The 17,978-nt window shown below is 45.2% G+C and overlaps 1 pseudogene; it reads right to left on the bottom strand.

Annotated features, from left to right (window-relative positions):
- Positions 1-17,978, bottom strand: part of LOC122689440 — a 44,565-nt pseudogene that overhangs the window by 2,149 nt on the left and 24,438 nt on the right.

Here is a 17,978-nt window from a genome sequence, read left to right as displayed (position 1 = left end):
AGGAGCCTGGTGGGTACAGTCCATGTTGTTGCAAAGAGTCAGACATGACTGAGAACAGACAGACACTCTCTAGTTAAAAGTACTTTGAAGTTATTTATATTGTTTTCAGGCTCTTTATGATGCCAGTGTTGTGGGTCTTGTGTAGTTTCATTTATTCTTTTCCTTTTAAATCGGTGTGATCTGTTTCAGAGACAGTGTGGAAAGGTTCACACTTTAGTGGTCAGCTAGGGACAATCCAGAAATCCTTCCTTTCCGTCTCTGAACGTAGGTTTGGACTAGCTTTATTTATTTCTCTCTCTCTTTTTTTTTCTTATTTATTCTCAGGGTCAAGGGATGGGAAGGAGGATTTACAAGTTCATAATATAATTTTATTTGATGATGTTATGGAAGAGTGGATGGATGGGTGAATAAATAAATGGATGGATGGATAGAGGGAAGGATGGACAATGGATGGGTTAGTGGGGTTGGATCAGTGTATAGGTGGATGATGGATTGGTCGGTGGATGGACGGACAGATGATGGATGGGTGGATTTATGCATGGATGGGTGGGTGGTTAGATGGATTGGTGAGTGGGTGTGTGGGTGTGTGGGTGGATGGACGGATGGATGGGTCAGTAGTATGTGGTTCATGCACACAGTGGTGTATGACTCACCATGAAAAGGAGTGAAGTTCTGACACACCTTACATCGTGGATGGACCTTGAACACACGATGATCAGTGAGAGAAGCAGACACAGAAGGACACATTTTACATGTCCACTTATAAGAGATCTTCAGAATAGGCAAATTTACAAAGACAGAAGCAGATGAGTGGTGCCTGGGCTTGGGGGAGAGGCATCAAGAGTTATTATGAAAGGGGTACAGGAAGGAGAGTGGCCAAGGGCCCTTCTGTGGATGGAGGAAGCCTGAAGACGTGGAAGCCTCCTCCATGTGGGGACCCCACAGCCTTCCCCACGGGGAATCACCCGAAAGGGCTGAGAGACCAGGTCCACGGTTCCCTGTCTGCTCCACACCCTCAAGGGCAGGGCCGTGTGGGGGCCCCTCCTCCCAGGGGTAGGGTGGCTGACATAGAACCCTGTAACTATCAAGAGGGTGAGAAAGAGTCTAAAGTTGACTTCCATAGAAAACAGCACTTCCTGTTTGTCCAGCTGTCCATGTGTGCTCCCAGTGGGCAATGCCCAGGGTCACAGAGCCAGGGCAGGGCCCTGTGTCCACATAGCCAGAGGGGTGCTGGTGGAGAATGGGGTGCGCTTGCACCTTGAGGAGGTGAGCAGGGTGGTGCTGTCTGGCAGGAACCCTCCCCTCCCAGACCATAGTGTCTGGTGGCTGCCCATCTGATGACCTGAGCACAGGAGTGTCACCCTGGAAGTGCCTGCCTACCTGGTCCCCACCAGGCATTCCCATGTTGAGATGCCCACCCATGGCTGAGCTTTGCAGCACTTTTTGCAACCAAACTGGCTGGAGTCAAAGGTTCCTCATTTTAATTAGATACTTCTGGTACTTCTTATGGAGTTTTTTGGGGGCAGGTGGACACCTTAAACTTTCAGCCCTCCAGGCTCAAGTGCAGAAGATACAGCACAAGCTCTGATGGAAAAGATGGGTGGAAAGGTGAGGGGTCCCCAGGAGTAGGACAGAGTGGCTGAGAAAGCACAATCCCCCCCAGGGTGGCTGGCATGTGTCCTCAAGGCAGGCTTTTGGAGGTTCACATACCTTCCGGGTTGAATGGGATAAAGCAGACAGAGAAGGGAAGGTGCTGGTGTGTGTATGTATGTGTGTGCAGTATGTGTGCGTGTGTATTTGCTGTGTGTTTGTGTGTTTGGTGTGCATGTATGTGTGTGTGTGTGCATACGTCTTTGTGTGTTCAGTGTGCATGTGTGTTTGATGTGTGTGTGTGTTCAGTGTGCCTGTACGGGTGCATGTTTGGCCTTGAGGCTTCCCACACTCGGACCCGTCTCGCAGCCGCATCCCCACCGAGCCGAGCCTGCAGGGCCTCACCTAGGATGGAGAGGTGGTGCAGGGGCACATCCCAGAGCTGAGAACTCAGCGCTGACATCCAGTCCGCGTTCGCCTTGGTGGCACAGGAAGGAGTCGGGCGAGCTCACCTGCCAGCCCATCAGAGGTCGAGCCTGGGAGATCTGGGGGAGGAAATGGGGCTTTGCATAATTAAATCAGGACGTGCAGAAGACCCAGTGCTGGCAGCGTGGAGGCATGGCTCTGAGAAAAGGGAAACAGCAGACTTCTCTCCAAGAGAAAGGAGGATTAGGTGGTGGAGAGGGGAGAAGAGCACTAGAGACAGAGAGACTAAGACACAGAGAGGAATGGACAGAGACATGAAGAGAGACAGACAGAAGCAGAGCGAGGGGAGAGAGAGACACAGGAGGTGAAGTGAGGGTTTGAGGGGGAGCTAGGGCGGAGGGAGACAGGGACCAACAGACAGTCCCCAGCAGCTCAAGACTGTTCTCTCTGAGGTTAGAGCTGGCGTTCACCTCCAGAGGGTCCCCCACCCTCACGCTGTGCACCAGCCCCCTCCACTTGGGGCTGAGAGGGGCCCAGTTGAGCCTGTGGGGTCTCTAGGTTTGGGGGCTTCCCTTCTAGGGGAGATGGAGCCCAGGCATTAGGTCACACGCCCTTCACTCCCCAGAGGCGCTCTCTCCATCTGGTGGGTGTTGCTGCAGTAAAAGTGACTGGACAGGCTCCCAGGATGAAGCACCCACCCACCTGAGCAGCTATGAAGCTGGGATTGCCTCCGGTCAGGGTCTGAGTGTCCCCTCTCTCCTGTTCTGGGTGGGTGTCCTGGTGGAGTGGTGACAGATGAGTAAAAACACTATAGAGCCTTTACCTACATGGGGCCAAGCGTGGCCATCCCATCATGCAAGGAGATGATTTAAAACACAATCACCTGGAAACATGAACTATGACTTCTGAGTGGTGGCTGTGGACTTTTGTCCACCCACCCAGACCCTGATCTCACTCCCGAGCCTCTGTGCCTTGTCTTTCCATATGGGGGAGGGGCCAGAGCCCTCTTCATGGTGTTGAAGGTGATCTGATGTCCAGGAACCACCCTCCCTCACCCACCATGTCCTGGAAACAGTTTTTGCAAAGACCCCTCCCTATAGAGACTCAGATCCTCACTTCCCTGTCTTGGCCATGCAGACCAGTCCCTCCCCAGAATCATCAGTTGAGGCTGACCCAGTCATTCCCAGGACCAGTCAGAACATGGGCCTATGACCCACTGCTTCTGCCTGTCCAGCCCCAGCTGCAGCCACTGTCCCTGCCTGGGCAGAAGCCTCCCCTCACAGCTCCTCCTGAGTCAGGGCCTGTGGTCCACATGCCATCAAGCCTGCTTTCATGGTGAACACATGCCTGAGCCTTTATTTTTGTGTTTATTGCTCTCCATGGACAGGGTTTGTCCCTATTCTCAAGGTCCCCTCTCTATAGTAATAGTTCCTTTCTGTTATCATGTACCCCCCTCTACAGTAATACTTTCCTTCTATTGCCATACTGTCCCCTCTACAGTAATAGTTCCCCTTCTATAGTAATAGCTCCCTCTAATATCATAGTTGGAGAAAGGCATGGCAACCCACTCCAGTATTCTTGCCTGGAGAATCCCATGGACAGAGGAGCTTGGCGGGCTCCATGCAGTGAGTCCATGGAGTCACAAAGAGTTGGACATGCCTGAACGACCAGTACTAATGTCATAGTGTTTAGACCAATAGCCCTCTATTTTCAAAATTCCACTTCTACAGTAACTATGCTCCCCTACTGGCATAGTCCCCCCTCTGTAATAATAGTCCTCCTTAATTGTATTACTCCCCTTCTATTGTCATTGCCCCCCCACAGTAATAGTACCACTTCTACAATATTAGCTCTTCTCTATTGTCATAGTAACAGTTTCCCCTATAGGGTAACAGTTCTCTATTAGAGAATTAATAGAGTAATAGTTCTCCTTTATTGTCATAGTCCTCCACCCCAGACACTAATCGTCCTGTCTTTGTTGTCATGCTTCACTTTCTATTGTAATAGTCCCCCTCTGCAGTAAAAATCTCTCCTCTACTGAAATAACCCTCCTCTAATATCATAGCCCTACTATATAGTGATAGCCCCCCTCTATCGTCAGAGTTCCTCTTCTACAGTAGTACTGTCATAGTCCCCTATCTGCAATAATACTCCTCCTTGATTGTAGTAGTACGCTTAAATGATAATAGTCTGCCTCTAATATCCCCCTTCTAGAGTAAAAGTCCTCCATTGCTATAATCTCCCTCTACAGTAAGCGTCCCTGTCTACTGTCATAGTCCACTCCCTATTGTAATAAGTCTGTCTCTGTGGTAATAATCGCTTCCCTCTATTTTATTATATTTGTAAAAAAAGGTCCTGACCAAAGTTTGGTTAGTATTAATCAACCTTATAGAAAGGCGACAATAAACAACAAATATAATTATCAAGACAATCACCAAAGTTACAGTTCCAGACCCGATGCTGTGGGTAATACTTTGAAACCATCCTCGTGGGTCTAGGCCAGACAATCAATCAGCGAACTGTCCAGCTAAAAGTTTTCAAATTAGTGGAAGAGGGCAGACATTTAGAGAAAGTTTCAAAGATTTCCTTTTGCAGTAATTGTACATTCAGAGAGGCATTATCATGTAAATGAAATTTGATTTGTTCCCAGTTGTAGGTACTATGATTGAATTGAACAGGAGTAACACAAAATTGGCAATTAATACAAGTTACAGATTAAATTTTAAATTTCTTATGGCTATAACAGAAGGAAGTGGGACACAGGCCTGTATAAAATATGACTGATTATAGCAAAAGAAATAGTTACTATGACCACGACTGGTCCCTGTGAAATGTCCAGTCTAAGTCCCAAGTTCTTCGGTGCTGGCAGCAAGTTTCCAAATGTCTCATTGTTCAGGCCCAATGTGTTTATTGAGGACCATTCAAGGAGGAGGAGGAGGTGCCATTCCACCCTGAAGCCAGCCATGAAGTCCTTTGTCTTAGTAATGTTTCAACATAGTGTTAGTAACATTTTACAAAACGGTTTTTGTTCTTTCCCTAACTCTTTCCCTAAAGTTTCAGTAGTAAACATGGTTCACAGACAGAAAGGGCAGCAATGTCTGAAAGTCTTCTTTTGGAGGCAAGACGAAAGCCCAAGTTTGTTGGCTGACGTTTATGCATAATTCTGCTGGGCCCATACACAGAGGAAGGACTTCATAACCTAAAGAAATGTTAATTAGTTTTTCTTTCTCCCCAGGGTGTGAGGGTTCCAGGGAGGGGGCATATGGGTGGAGTCATTAGTTGATACAATCAGTCTTTTCTCTGTCTATTTTATGACCTGCAAAAAAGAGGGGTTGGGTAAGTAAGTCCAGTTGAGTCTGATTAATCAGAGCTCGAATGGGGGGAGGCACAGGCTAGCAAGTTGAGCATTTCCAGGAAAATGTATTCAGGACTCCGAGGCATTCCCTGTTGAGAGATCAAATCTTCAGCTTTATTAGTAAGGGTTTTTATTTGTCCCCGAGTGGGGAGATAATAGGGTTGATGCCACCAAAGGTGGCACTTCCTGGAGATCTTTAGAGCCGTCATGGCCTGTATTGGAATTTCTTCCTCCTGGGGTTCTTGTTGTTTCGTCCCCATTTTGAATGCTGGGGGCCCCCTTGGGTCGAATCTTTCAGAGAGGAAGCCATGTGAGTTTGTTGGATCCATCTGGGGAAATACAAGCTTATCCCTTTCCCTACAAGATTAGTTTCCCAGATTTACATTGTTTTGTTAACCCGTTTTGGTACCAAATGGGCAGAGGAAGAGAAGTGTCCTTTGAAAGGTCGGGGCATGCCCCCAGGAAAGTGCTGCAAGGCAAATTCCGGAGGCTGGCTAAACTTCCAGGGGCTGGCCCCCTGCAGCCTTGTCCAATCAGGTACCAACATAAAGCCCTCGGACACTGACCACCGCTGTAGCCCGTGCTTTCTTCCTTATATGAAAAGACCTGGCCTGGATGCCTGCCCAGACTATAAAACCCCTCCCCACCCCTCATACTTTGCAGACTCCCTTTGTCTCCTCACTCACCAGCCCCCGGGAGTTCTGCCCGAGAGCGACGCTTAATAAAAGGCCTTTACCACCGGTCCTTAGAGGCGGCTTTTTCTTCCCGCGGCGTTTTTCCTAACATCCTTCAATTCCTCAAGATGCCTTTCTGCCCTTGTTAAAATATTTCCCTGTGGCAGGTTTAAAAAGTTTAAAACAAATAAAGCTGTATTAACAATACTTATGGATTTAGAAAATATCTTATGTTGGAATCTAGTAAAGTCTGCTTTGGATAAGGAAGACAGCAGTGTTCCTGTGTATTCCCCTTTTTAAATTTTTTTATTTGTAACTTTAGTGTGTGATGTGCTCGTTCGACTATGCCTTGTGCCCGTGAATTATAAGTGTTAGGAAAAACGCCGCGGGAGGAAAAAGCCGCCTCTAAGGACCGGTGGTAAAGGCCTTTTATTAAGCGTCGCTCTCGGGCAGAACTCCCGGGGGCTGGTGAGTGAGGAGACAAAGGGAGTCTGCAAGGTATGAGGGGTGGGGAGGGGTTTTATAGTCTGGGCAGGCATCCAGGCCAGGTCTTTTCATATAAGGAAGAAAGCGCGGGCTACAGCGGTGGTCAGTGTCCGAGGGCTTTATGTTGGTACCTGATTGGGCCAGGCTGCAGGGGGCCAGCCCCTGGAAGTTTAGCCAGCCTCCGGAATTTGCCTTGCAGCACTTTCCCGGGGGCATGCCCCGACCTTTCAATAAGGAATACCTGTAATATGTTTAATAGAAAAAGATTGTAAAAATTGTTTAAAGTGTCTAGAAATATAGGCAGGGCCATTGTCTGTTTTAATAGAGCTAGGTGTTTCCATTACAGCAAAATAAGCTAACAAGTGACTGATAAAATGTTGTGTAGCCTCACCACGGAGAGGCGTGGCCCAGATAAAAGAGGAATTTGTATCAATACAGACATGTAGGAAAGAAGATGGAGAAAGTTCAGAGCAATGAGTTACATCCATTTGCCATAGTTCATCAGGTTGCAAACCGCGAGGATTAATACCTTGTATGATGGGTCGAAGATGTGGGGGTCTACAAGTTGAGCAATTACTAATGATTTATTTAGCCTGGTGGTATGGGATTTTCCATAGCTGGTGTAGGGAGCCAGTGTTGTTTTGCAACAGAGCATGTTGTTCCTCCAGAGTAGCAAAAGAGACCAGTTTATCAGCTTGCTCATTACCATAGGTCATGGGGCTGGGCAGACAAGAATGCACTCGACTATGTGTAATATAAATGGGAGAATTGTGGTTTCTAACAACAGATTGTAGTTCAAAAAAGAGTTGTTGAATAGTAGGTTGATTGGAGTTTATGGTGGAGGTTTCTATATTTTTTAATACAAAAACTGAATATATAGAATCAGAGACTATATTAATGGGGTAAGGATGTAGGTAAATAACTTGAATAAGAGCATATAATTAATTTTGCTGAGCAGAATGAAATTTAGTATAAAAGACTTTATATTCCTTAAGAGACCAGAAAGAAGCTTTGGCATTTTTAGTCCCATATACATATATATATATATATATGATGATATAAAACCTCAGCTTGTGGTATAGGCTGTGAGCTGATAATGCGAGAAATAATAAATTCAGTGTTTTTGAAGAAATTCCACAGCTTACCAGAAGGATAATGAAATGAAATTTCTCCAAAATATTCCAGAAAAGCTATTTGAAATTTGGTAGAAGTTTGTAATGTGTTCTTAAATTGAGATTTATTGATAGGTATTACAATTTTATGAGGATTTGAGTCAATCAGAGTTTTAGTCCTATTTCTTCCATTTATAATAATTAGAGCAATTAAATCAAGGTAGGGTGTAAGTGACTTTATTCCCCTAAAATGTGTATAGATGCATTCTACTGGGTGTTCTTGTTGGGCAAGAAGTCCTGTGGGAGAATAAAGAGAGGGGAGTATAAATAATACTAGAGGCAAATCTAGTTTGATGCGAGTAAGAAATTGTTTTTGTAATTTATTTTGCACCAAATAAAGTTCCTCTTGTCCCTCTTGAGAAAGTGAACGAGGGCTATTTAAATCAGGATCTCCTTTTAAAGTATTAAATAGGTTATTCAGTTGATAATTAGCAATGCCTAAAGAAGGTCTAAACCAATTTATATCTCCTAAGAGCTTTTGAAAATCATTTAAGGTTGATAATTTATCAGTACAGATCTGGGTTAGTTGGGGAGTAATACGATGTCTATTAACAACAGACCCTAGATAATGGTAAGGTGTAGAGGTTTGAATTTTTTCAGGGGCAATGGTTAATCCAGAGTTTTGAAAGCATAGTTGAGCTATATCAAACATGTGTTGAGTTTCTAAAATGGATGGAGCTGAAAACAAAATATCATCCATGTAATGGATAACAAGAAAGTCAGGAAATTGTTTTCTCACAGGCTCAAGGGCTTTAGCTACGTAATACTGGCACATGGTCGGAGAATTCATCATCCCTTGTGGCAGTACAGTCCATTGGTGTCGTTTATGAGGTCCAATATGATTAGGATAAGGGAGAGAGAAGGCGGATCTCTCTCGGTCTAAAGGTATATTAAAAAAGCAATCTTGTAAATCAATAACAATAAGTGCCAGTTTTGAGGAATAGTGGTAAGTGATGGGATTCCTGTTTGTAATGCACCCATAGGTTTCATAGATGGATTAACTCTTCTAAGATCTGTTAGGAGACGCCATTTATTAGATTTCTTTTTTATAACAAAAATAGGAGAGTTCCAAGGAGAACAAAATTTCTCAATATGCTTTAATTCTAGTTGTATACCTATGAGTTCCTTAGTCACCTGTAATTTCTCTTTCGTGAGGGGCCATTGCTCTGTCCAAATAGGCTTGCCATTCTTCCAAGTTAATAATTGTATTATTTGCTAAATGAGCAGTGACCCCTAGGAAAAATGTGGAATGTATATCTGAGTTTGCCATTGCATAAGTAAGTCCCTTCCTGTTAGATTAAGGGGTGCATCTATCACATAAGGGCTTAATGTTGCAGGTTGGCCTTCTGGTCCCTCACGTGGATAAATCTGAGTACTCTGATAAACCTCTTGTACTTTGGTTTGAGAAATCCCTGCAGTTTGGCAAGAGATTTTTTGTATAGGCCAGGATTTGGGCAATAAATGTTTTGATATAATAGTAATATCAGATCCAGTATTGAGAAGACCAGAAAATCTTTTACCATTAATTTTGATATTTATATTTGGTCGGGAAAATTCAGATACCAATGATGTCCATAAAGACTGTTTTTGATCTGTACTGCTGAATCCGCCCATCCGTATATCATTAGAAGAATCAATAGAAATGTAAGGCAGAATGAGTAATTGAGCAATTTTATCCCCCCTTTTAAATTGCCATAAAATCTGAGATGACATCATTATTTGAGTTTCCCCTTTATAATCTGAATCAATTACTCCAGGGTGAACAGTAATTCCTTTAGAAGTCAAACTAGATTGGCCGAGCAAAAGACCAAAGGTTTGTGGGGGCAGGGGTCCAAAAAGTCCGGTAGGTATTCTAGAGGGGACTGCTTGAGGGTAAAGGAGAAAGTCATTTAGGGCTGGTATATCAATGGCAGCACTGCCGGATTTTGAGGGTTTGAGGGAAAAGATGGAATTTGCCCCTGGTTTTTGTTAAAGGGGACCTGGGGGGTCCCCTGCTTGGAGTTTCCTGAAATAGGTTTTCCTTCAATATCAAATTTAGATTTACACTCTTTGGCCCAATGCATTCCTCTACGGCAGCGGGGACAGACTTTTGGAGGTTTTTTATTAACTTTCGTAGGGCAGTTCCTTTTTAAATGGTTCTTATCTCCACATGTAAACATCCTTCATTTCCCTTTTTAAAGCAAGCAGCCATTGTCTTAACTAGCATTTGCATTTTTTGAGTTTCTGTTCCTAGATTGTGACAAGCCTTCAAATAATCAAAAATAGTCCCTGTATCACAAATTGGGGCTATAGCCCTTTGACATTCCTGATTTGCATTTTCATAAGCAAGTAATTTCTCTAGTTGCCTTTTAGCTTCTTCTCCAATTACTGTATGGGAAATAGAAGTTTCTAATCTAGCTAAGAAATCAGCATATGTTTCATTAGGTCCCTGCAATATTTTAGTGTAGCCACCTGTAGGGTCCCCTTGAGGAGTAATTTGATCCCAAGCTTCAAAGGTCACTGTTTGTAATTGATCATGCAACAAAAGAAGGCATCGTATTTGAGCTTCTATGGCGTCAAATTGTCTGGTGCCAGTTAACATTTCAAAAGTAATTTGGTTTTGGGGAATGCCAGCTCGAGTGTTTTTGTTAGCATGATCTCTGGCTATATCTTGAAACCACATTGTCCATTGAAGATACTATCCTGGTTTAAGGAGAGCTTTTATTAAAATTTGCCAATCATAGGGAATAAAGGTTCCAATAGAAGATGCCATAGCATTTAGAATTTCTCTAGTAAAAGGCAAATGTGGACCATACAAAGTTACGGCCTTTTTCACTTGTTGCATGTGAAAAAAGTTAATACCTTCATATTTAGGTGTTATTTGCCCTTAAGCATCAACATTTCTTAAAACTGGAAAGGCAGAGAAACCATCGGCTTCAGAGACTTCTGATTGCAAAGCCAGTAATTCAGAGAGCCTCTGTCACAAAAGCGGGTAGATGATTGTTATTCAGAAAGGTGTTGTCAGTTTTAATGCTAAAAAGTGTCTTAAGGGAGTCATTGTCAGAATCATTAGGTTCTGTCGAGGGTGAGACTTTGGGATATGTGCCTTCCGGCAGGGGAGGAGCACTTGGAGAAACCAGGGCAGGGTTAGTAGGAAAATCCTGAAATACCTTATGTTGTTCTAATTGGGCCTTTCGTAAGGTTCAGTTGCTCAGTCGTGTCCGACTTTTTGTGACCCAATGAATCGCAGCGCACCAGGCCTCCCTGTCCATCACAAACTCCCGGAGCTTACTCAAACTCATGCTCATTGAGTCAGTGATGACATCCAGCCATCTCATCCTCTGTTTTCCCCTTCTCCTCCTGCCCCCAATCCCTCCCAGCATCAGGGTCTTTTCCAATGAGTCAACTCTTCACATGAGGTGGCCAAAGTATTGGAGTTTCAGCTTCAGCATCAGTCCTTCCAATGAAAACCCAGGAATTATCTCCTTCAGGATGGACTGGTTGGATCTCCTTGCAGTCCAAGGGACTCTCAGGAGTCTTCTCCAACACCACAGTTCAGAAGCATCAATTTTTCGGCGCTCAGCTTTCCTCACAGTCCAACTCTCACATCCATACATGACCACTGGAAAAACAATAGCCTTGACCAGATGGACCTTTGTTGGCAAAGTAATGTCTCTGCTTTTTAATATGCTATCTAGGTTGGTCATAACTTTCCTTCCAAGGAGTGTCTTTTAATTTCATGGTTGCAGTCACCATCTGCAGTGATTTTGGAGCCTAAAAAAAAAAAATAAAGTCTGACACTGTTTCCACTGTCTTCCTATCTATTTCCCATGAGGTGATGGGACCAGATGCCATGATCTTAGTTTTCTGAATGTTGAGCTTTAAGCCGACTTTTTCACTCTCCTCTTTCACTTTCATCAAGAGGCTTTTTAGTTGCTCTTCACTTTCTGCCATAAGGGTGGTGTCATCTGCATATCTGAGGTGATTGATATTTCTCCCAGCAATCTTAATTCCAGCTTGTGCTTCTTCCAGCCCAGCGTTTCTCATGATGTATTCTGCATATAAGTTAAATAAGCAGGGTGACAATATACAGTCTTGACGTACTCCTTTTCCTATTTGGAACCAGTCTGTTGTTCCATGTCCAGTTCTAACTGTTGCTTCCTGACCTGCATATAGGATTCTCAAGAGGCAGGTCAGGTGGTCTGGTATTCCCATCTCCTTCAGAATTTTCCACAGTTTATTGTGATCCACACACTCGAAGACTTTGGCATAGTCAATAAATCAGAAATAGATGTTTTTCTGGAACTCTCTTGCTTTTTTGATGATCCACGTAAGGTATCATTGTCTAATTCATATTCATGTAATGAGTGTTGTGCCTGTTGCTGTATATCAGGAGGGATAGAATTACCTTGTAATGGCAGAATCACGGCTTCAGTGAGAGCTCATAGGGGCCAGAAATCTATCAGAATATTTTTTCCCTGTCTTACAGATCATTCAACATTCTCTTTGACCTGATGCCAAATTTCTAAATCAAAACTGCCTTCATCAGGGAACCAAGGGTTACATTCAACCACTGTCTGAAGGCAAGCCTCTATTCACGGGTGTTTAACCAAAAATCCCTGAAGTTTAAATAAGTGATAAAGTAAAGTAGAAAAGTGATGGGGCTTTCCAACAATCTGACCCATGTCTTAATACTTACCAGCCTCAATAGTCCCTCTGGGGTCACTCCGTCCGAATCTTGCCATGTGTACCAGAGTCCCTGTTCAGGTGCCACTTGTTGGTCCCTCAATGGACCAGAACCTGGTGGTCTGGAGTTGAGGATAATAAAGTAAGAGAGAGGAAGTGAATGATATCCCCTGGTTTACACGGAAAACCAATAAAGCCCTGTTCTTAGAGCTTGCACTGCTGCACGTAGGCACCAGGCACCCTCTCAAGTGGGTGAAGGCACAGTGTGCCTTCTCGAGAGGGCCTTAGAAGCCCAGGCAAGAAAGTGAGCTCAGCAGGCCTCCACGCTCCAAGGAATTAGCCTGAAAGAGAGAGAGAAGGAAGGAAAGACCCAGGGATCAAGGCTCTGATGGAGCAAAGGTGTTTTAATCAACATGGGGTGGGCATATATACTGTCTTACAAAGTAGTTATTCTCAGCAAAGATAAAGATTAAAATTCCAGACTTGCAAAACATAAGGCGATCCCTATCAAAGAGTTGTAAACAATCATTTTTAACCATATGGTTCATAAAAAGGAAGAAGGTACTTATCACCATACTGAGAAACTAACGAAGGAGTTGCCTGGATTCCTCAGCCCTGGGAAAAGAGTGCCTCTCCTCTTAAAAAGGACCAGAGGATTCATGACAAATCCAAAACAGCACATAGGAAGGCTCCTGTTAAATGCTTCCTGACAGTCTCTCCTCTAATAATCTCCCTCTGTTGTCACTATTCCCCTTCCACAGTCAAAGTCCCCCTTCTACTATAACAGTCCTGCCTCTATTGTCAGTTTCCCCTCTACACTAATAGTCTCCTTCTGTTGTCCCTACTCTATGTTAATAGTCCCTTCTCTATCATAATAGTGCCCCCTCTACTGTAATAGTCCTCCTCAGTTTCAGTAGTCCCTTTCTATTGTAATAGTCCCTGTCTGCAGTTATAGACCCCCATTCATCATAATAGCCCCATCTAAGGTAATCGTCCTCTACTATTATAATAGTCCCTCTCTCTTTGTCATAGTCCCCTCTTTTCAGTAACAGCCCCCCCTTTACAATGATAGACCACCCTCTACTTTAATAGTCTCACATATACTAGAATAATCCTCTCTCAACAGTGAGAGTCCTCCTCTATTGTAATAGCCCCCCTAAATGGTAAGAGTCCTCCCTCCATAAATAGTTCTGCCTCTTCTGTAATAGTCCCCCTCTACAGAATGGTCCCCTCTATTGTAATAGTTCCCTTTATTATGATAGTTCTCTGTGTTGTCATAGTCCCTCCCCTACTGTAACAGCGCCCATGGTATCAGAGTCGCCCTACTATAACTTTCCCACTCCACGGTAATAGTCCCCCACTACAGTAAAGGTCCTCCTTTATTATGAGTCCCCTCTCCACAGTAGGGCTTCCCTGGTGGCTCAGCTGGTAAAGAATCTGCCTGTATTGTGGGAGACCTGGGTTCAGTCCCTGGGTTGGGAAGATCCCCTGGTGAAAGGAAAGGTTACCCACTCTAATATTCTGGCCTGGAGAATTCTATGGCCTGTATAGAGTCAGACACGACTGATCAACATTCACTTTCTCCACAGTAACATCCCCCCTACATGGCCATAGCCCCACTCCTCTATCATATTAGTCCCATCTCTACAGTAATATTGCCCCTTGTACAAATTATGTCCTACCTCTATGTAATCATCCCCTCTCGAGAGTAATAGACCCTCTCCCTGAAGAACTCATCCTCCTGTAATAGGCCCCTTTCCCCTTCACGATAACCCTTCAGAATAAGAGTCTCTTTTCTAATCCGAATGGTCAACGAGATACAAGTAGAAAACACAGCAAAACAGTATGTCAGAACCCCCAGCACGGCACCGTGGGGACCCCTGTGGATGTGTGTGCCCCGCCACATAGGGCTCCTTTGGTGTGTCTGCGTCACCATCCTGGAGACACCTGTGGGTGTGTGTCTGTCTTCCCTTCAAAGAGGAGACCTCCTCACAATACAGGTCATCTGCCCACTGGGTGTCGTTTCCACAACTCTCCCCACAACACAGGTCACCTGCCCACTCCTGAGCCCTACTGTCTCCACATGTCTGGACTTCTGTTCCATCAGAATCTGGGTCAGTGTGCAACAAATGCTTAATCTTCACATTTGGACCAGCCTGAGATGGTGGTGGGTTCACTGTGATGGGAGGAATAATGTCCCATCACCTGTGGACACCAATCCTGTATTGCAAGACACTCTCCCATCTCCCAGGTACATAGGTGTGGGTCACCTACTCTCTGTTCCTTATCTGTGAACCCCAGCTGTCTGGTTTCCAAGTGCAGATTCAGGAGTGCTCAGCAGTAGTGCCACCCAGCCTCGAGGCCTCGGGCAGCACCCCAGGGAGCAAGCCGGGTGCATCTGCACACCCTGATAGCACTTCCTCCTGTGAGTCTGCAGTGCCCTCTGAGTTCTCAGTCCACTCAGGTGAGCAGGTGGGGCGCGTGCTGGTGAGGTCAGGTTCTGCCCCCGCCGGCCCTCAGTGAGACACTGGAGGAGGCACCGTGTGACCTCATGCACGTCTGTGGGTGGGGATGGAAACAGAGGCGCTCAGGAAACGGTTCTCAGGTGAATGAATGGATGGAGCAATGCAGGGCCAGCAAACCCATCACATAGCTGGTCCTGTCGTCCTGCTCACCCGGCCCCCTGAGTGGTTAGCAGGCTTCATGATCACCAGGCTCCTAGACCTTTGGTCAGGCCCCCAAACTCATCAGCTCCCTGAAATGCTCACTGGGTCCCCCAGATACTCACCAGCCCCCTGAAACACTTACTGGGTCACAGATACTCGCCAGATCCCTGAAAGGCTCACCGGGTCTCCCAGATACTTGCCAGCCCCCTGAAACACTCACTAGGTCCCCCAAACTCACCAGCTCCCTGAAAGTCTCACTGGCTCCCCCAGATACTCATCAGCCCCCTGAAACACTCACTGGGTCCCCCAGATACTCACAGGCCCCCTGAAATGCTCACTGTGTCCCACAAACTCACCAGCTCCCTGAAACACTCACTGGGTCCCCCATACTCACTAACCCCCTGAAAGGCTCGCTGGGTTCCCCTAACTCCCCAGCCCCCTGAAAGTCTCATTGGCTCCCCCAGATACTCACCGGCCCCCTGAAACACTCACTGGGTCCCCCAGATACTCACCAGCCCCCTGAAACACTCACTGGATCCCCCAAACTTGGCAAGCCCCTGAAAGGCTCACTGGCTCTCCAAGATACTCACCAGCCCCCTGAAATGCTCACTATTTCCCCTAAAGTTGCCAGTCCCCTGAAACACTCACTGGGTCCCCCACACTCGCCACCCCCCTGAAACACCCACTGGGTTCCCCTAACTCACCAGCCCCCTGAAATGCTCATTGTGTCCCCCAAGCACTTCCCGGGCTCCCAAAGTGTCCATCCACTCCGACAAACACATGGCCCTACCCCCTCTATGTATAGACAGGACACAAGACCCGGGTCATCAGGTGTCCTCCCCCAATTGCACCAGCCAGCACAGGGTCAGCACTGGCTCAGGACTCATGATGGGCTTGTCACTGTCCCCACGAGCCACAGTCCAGGGGCTCCCTCAGGATCCGTGCTCTGACCCAGAGGGACTCAACTTCCACGTGGAGATGCTGGGTGGGTGCCTCCCTTCCTCCACATGGTCCGGGCCCTCTAGCCCCTCCTGTGCACAAACATACACACACACACACACACACACACACACACACACACATATATGATGCTGTGAAAGGTTGAGGTCAGGAGGACAAGGGTGGTGACAGAGGATGAGATGGTTGGATTGCATCACCGACTCAATGGACATGAGTTTGAGTAAACTCCAGGAGTCGGTGATGGACAGGGAGGCCTGGAGTGCTGCAGTCCATGGGGTCGTAAAGAGTCAGACACGACTGAGTGACTGAACTGATCTGAACTGGACACAGCTTTTAGAGTTGCTGTTAAAAAAAAATGGCCACAAGGAGCCAGCATTGCTTTTGCTTCACACTCCACTTCTAAATTTCTTTTTTTAAATTAATTTATTTATCTTAATTGGAGGTAATTACTTTACTATATTGTAGTGGTTTTTGCCATACATTGACATGAATCAGCCAGGGGTGTACATGTGTTCCCCATCATGAACACCCCTCCCACCTCCCTCCCCATCCCATCCCTCAGGGTCAGCCCTGAGCATGCTGTCTCATGCATTGAACCTGGACTTGCAATCTATTTCACAGATGATAATATACATGTTTCAATGCTATTGTCTCAAATCATCTCACCCTCACCTTCTCCCACAGAGTCCAAAAGTCTGCTCTTTACATCTGTGTCTCTTTTGCTGTCTCACATGTAGGGTCATCGTTATCATCTTTCTAAATTCCATATATATGTGTTAATATACTGTATTGGTGAATTTCTCTCTGACTTACTTCACTCTGTATAATAGGGCCCGGTTTCATCCACCTCATTAGAACTGATTCAAATGCATTCTCTTTAATAGCTGAGTAATATTCCATTGTGTATATGTACCACAGCTTTCTTATCCATTCATCTGCTGATGTACATCTAGGTTGCTTCCATGTCCTGGTGATTGTAAGCAGTGCTGCGATGAACATTGGGGTACACGTGTCTCTTTCAGATCTGGTTTCCTTGGTGTGTATGCCCAGCAGTGGGATTGCTGGGTCATATGGCAGTTCTATTTCCAGTTTTTTAAGGAATCTCCACACTGTGCTCCATAGTGGCTGTACTAGTTTGCATTCCCACCAACAGTGTAAGAGGGTTCCCTTACTCTGCAGCCTCTCCAGCATTTATTGTCTGTAGACTTTAGGATAGCAGCCATCCTGACCAGAGTGAGATGGTAGCTCATTGTGGTTTTGATTTGCATTTCTCTGATGATGAGTGATGTTGAGCATCTTTTCATGTGTTTGTTAGCCATCTGTATGTCTTCTTTGGAGAAATGTCTGTTTAGTTCTTTGGCTTATTTTTTGATTGAGTCGTTTATTTTTCTGGAATTGAGCTGCAGGAGCTGCTTGTATATTTTTGACATTAATTTTTTGTCCATTGCTTCGTTTGCTATTATTTTCTCCCATTCTGGAGGCTGTCTTTTCACCTTGCTTATACTTTCTTTCGTTATGCAAAAGCTTTTAAGTTTAATTAGGTCCCGTTAGTTCATTTTTGCTTTTATTTCCATTACCTTGGAGGTGGTCCTTGAGGATCCTGCTCTAAATTTCGTTTTATGTGCATTCATTGTTGTTTTATATTGAAGTAGGGTTGATTTCCTATACTGTGTTTGTTTCAGCTGTACGGGAGCTGGATTCAGTGATACACAGACATTTATCAATTCTTTTTTGGATTCATTTTCCCCAGAGAGATGATTACAGTGTCCCCAGTAGGCTGCCCTTTGCTATTCAACAGTTTTTTTTCCTGATTATCTGTTTGATGTATATTAACATCTGTTTGTTCCTTGCAAACTCTTCCTTTATCCCACATCCCTAACTTTTTTTACAAATAATCATAAGTTGGTTTTCTAAGTTTGTGAGTCTGTTTCTACTGTGTAATACCCTACATTTGCATTAATTTCAAGAAGATACCTGTCAGTGA

The sequence above is a fragment of the Cervus elaphus genome, chromosome X (genome assembly GCF_910594005.1).
Source record: "Cervus elaphus chromosome X, mCerEla1.1, whole genome shotgun sequence".
Lineage (NCBI taxonomy): Eukaryota > Metazoa > Chordata > Mammalia > Artiodactyla > Cervidae > Cervus > Cervus elaphus.
The sequence above is the reverse complement of the archived record's forward strand: the minus strand, read 5'-3'. Positions and strand labels throughout refer to the sequence as shown.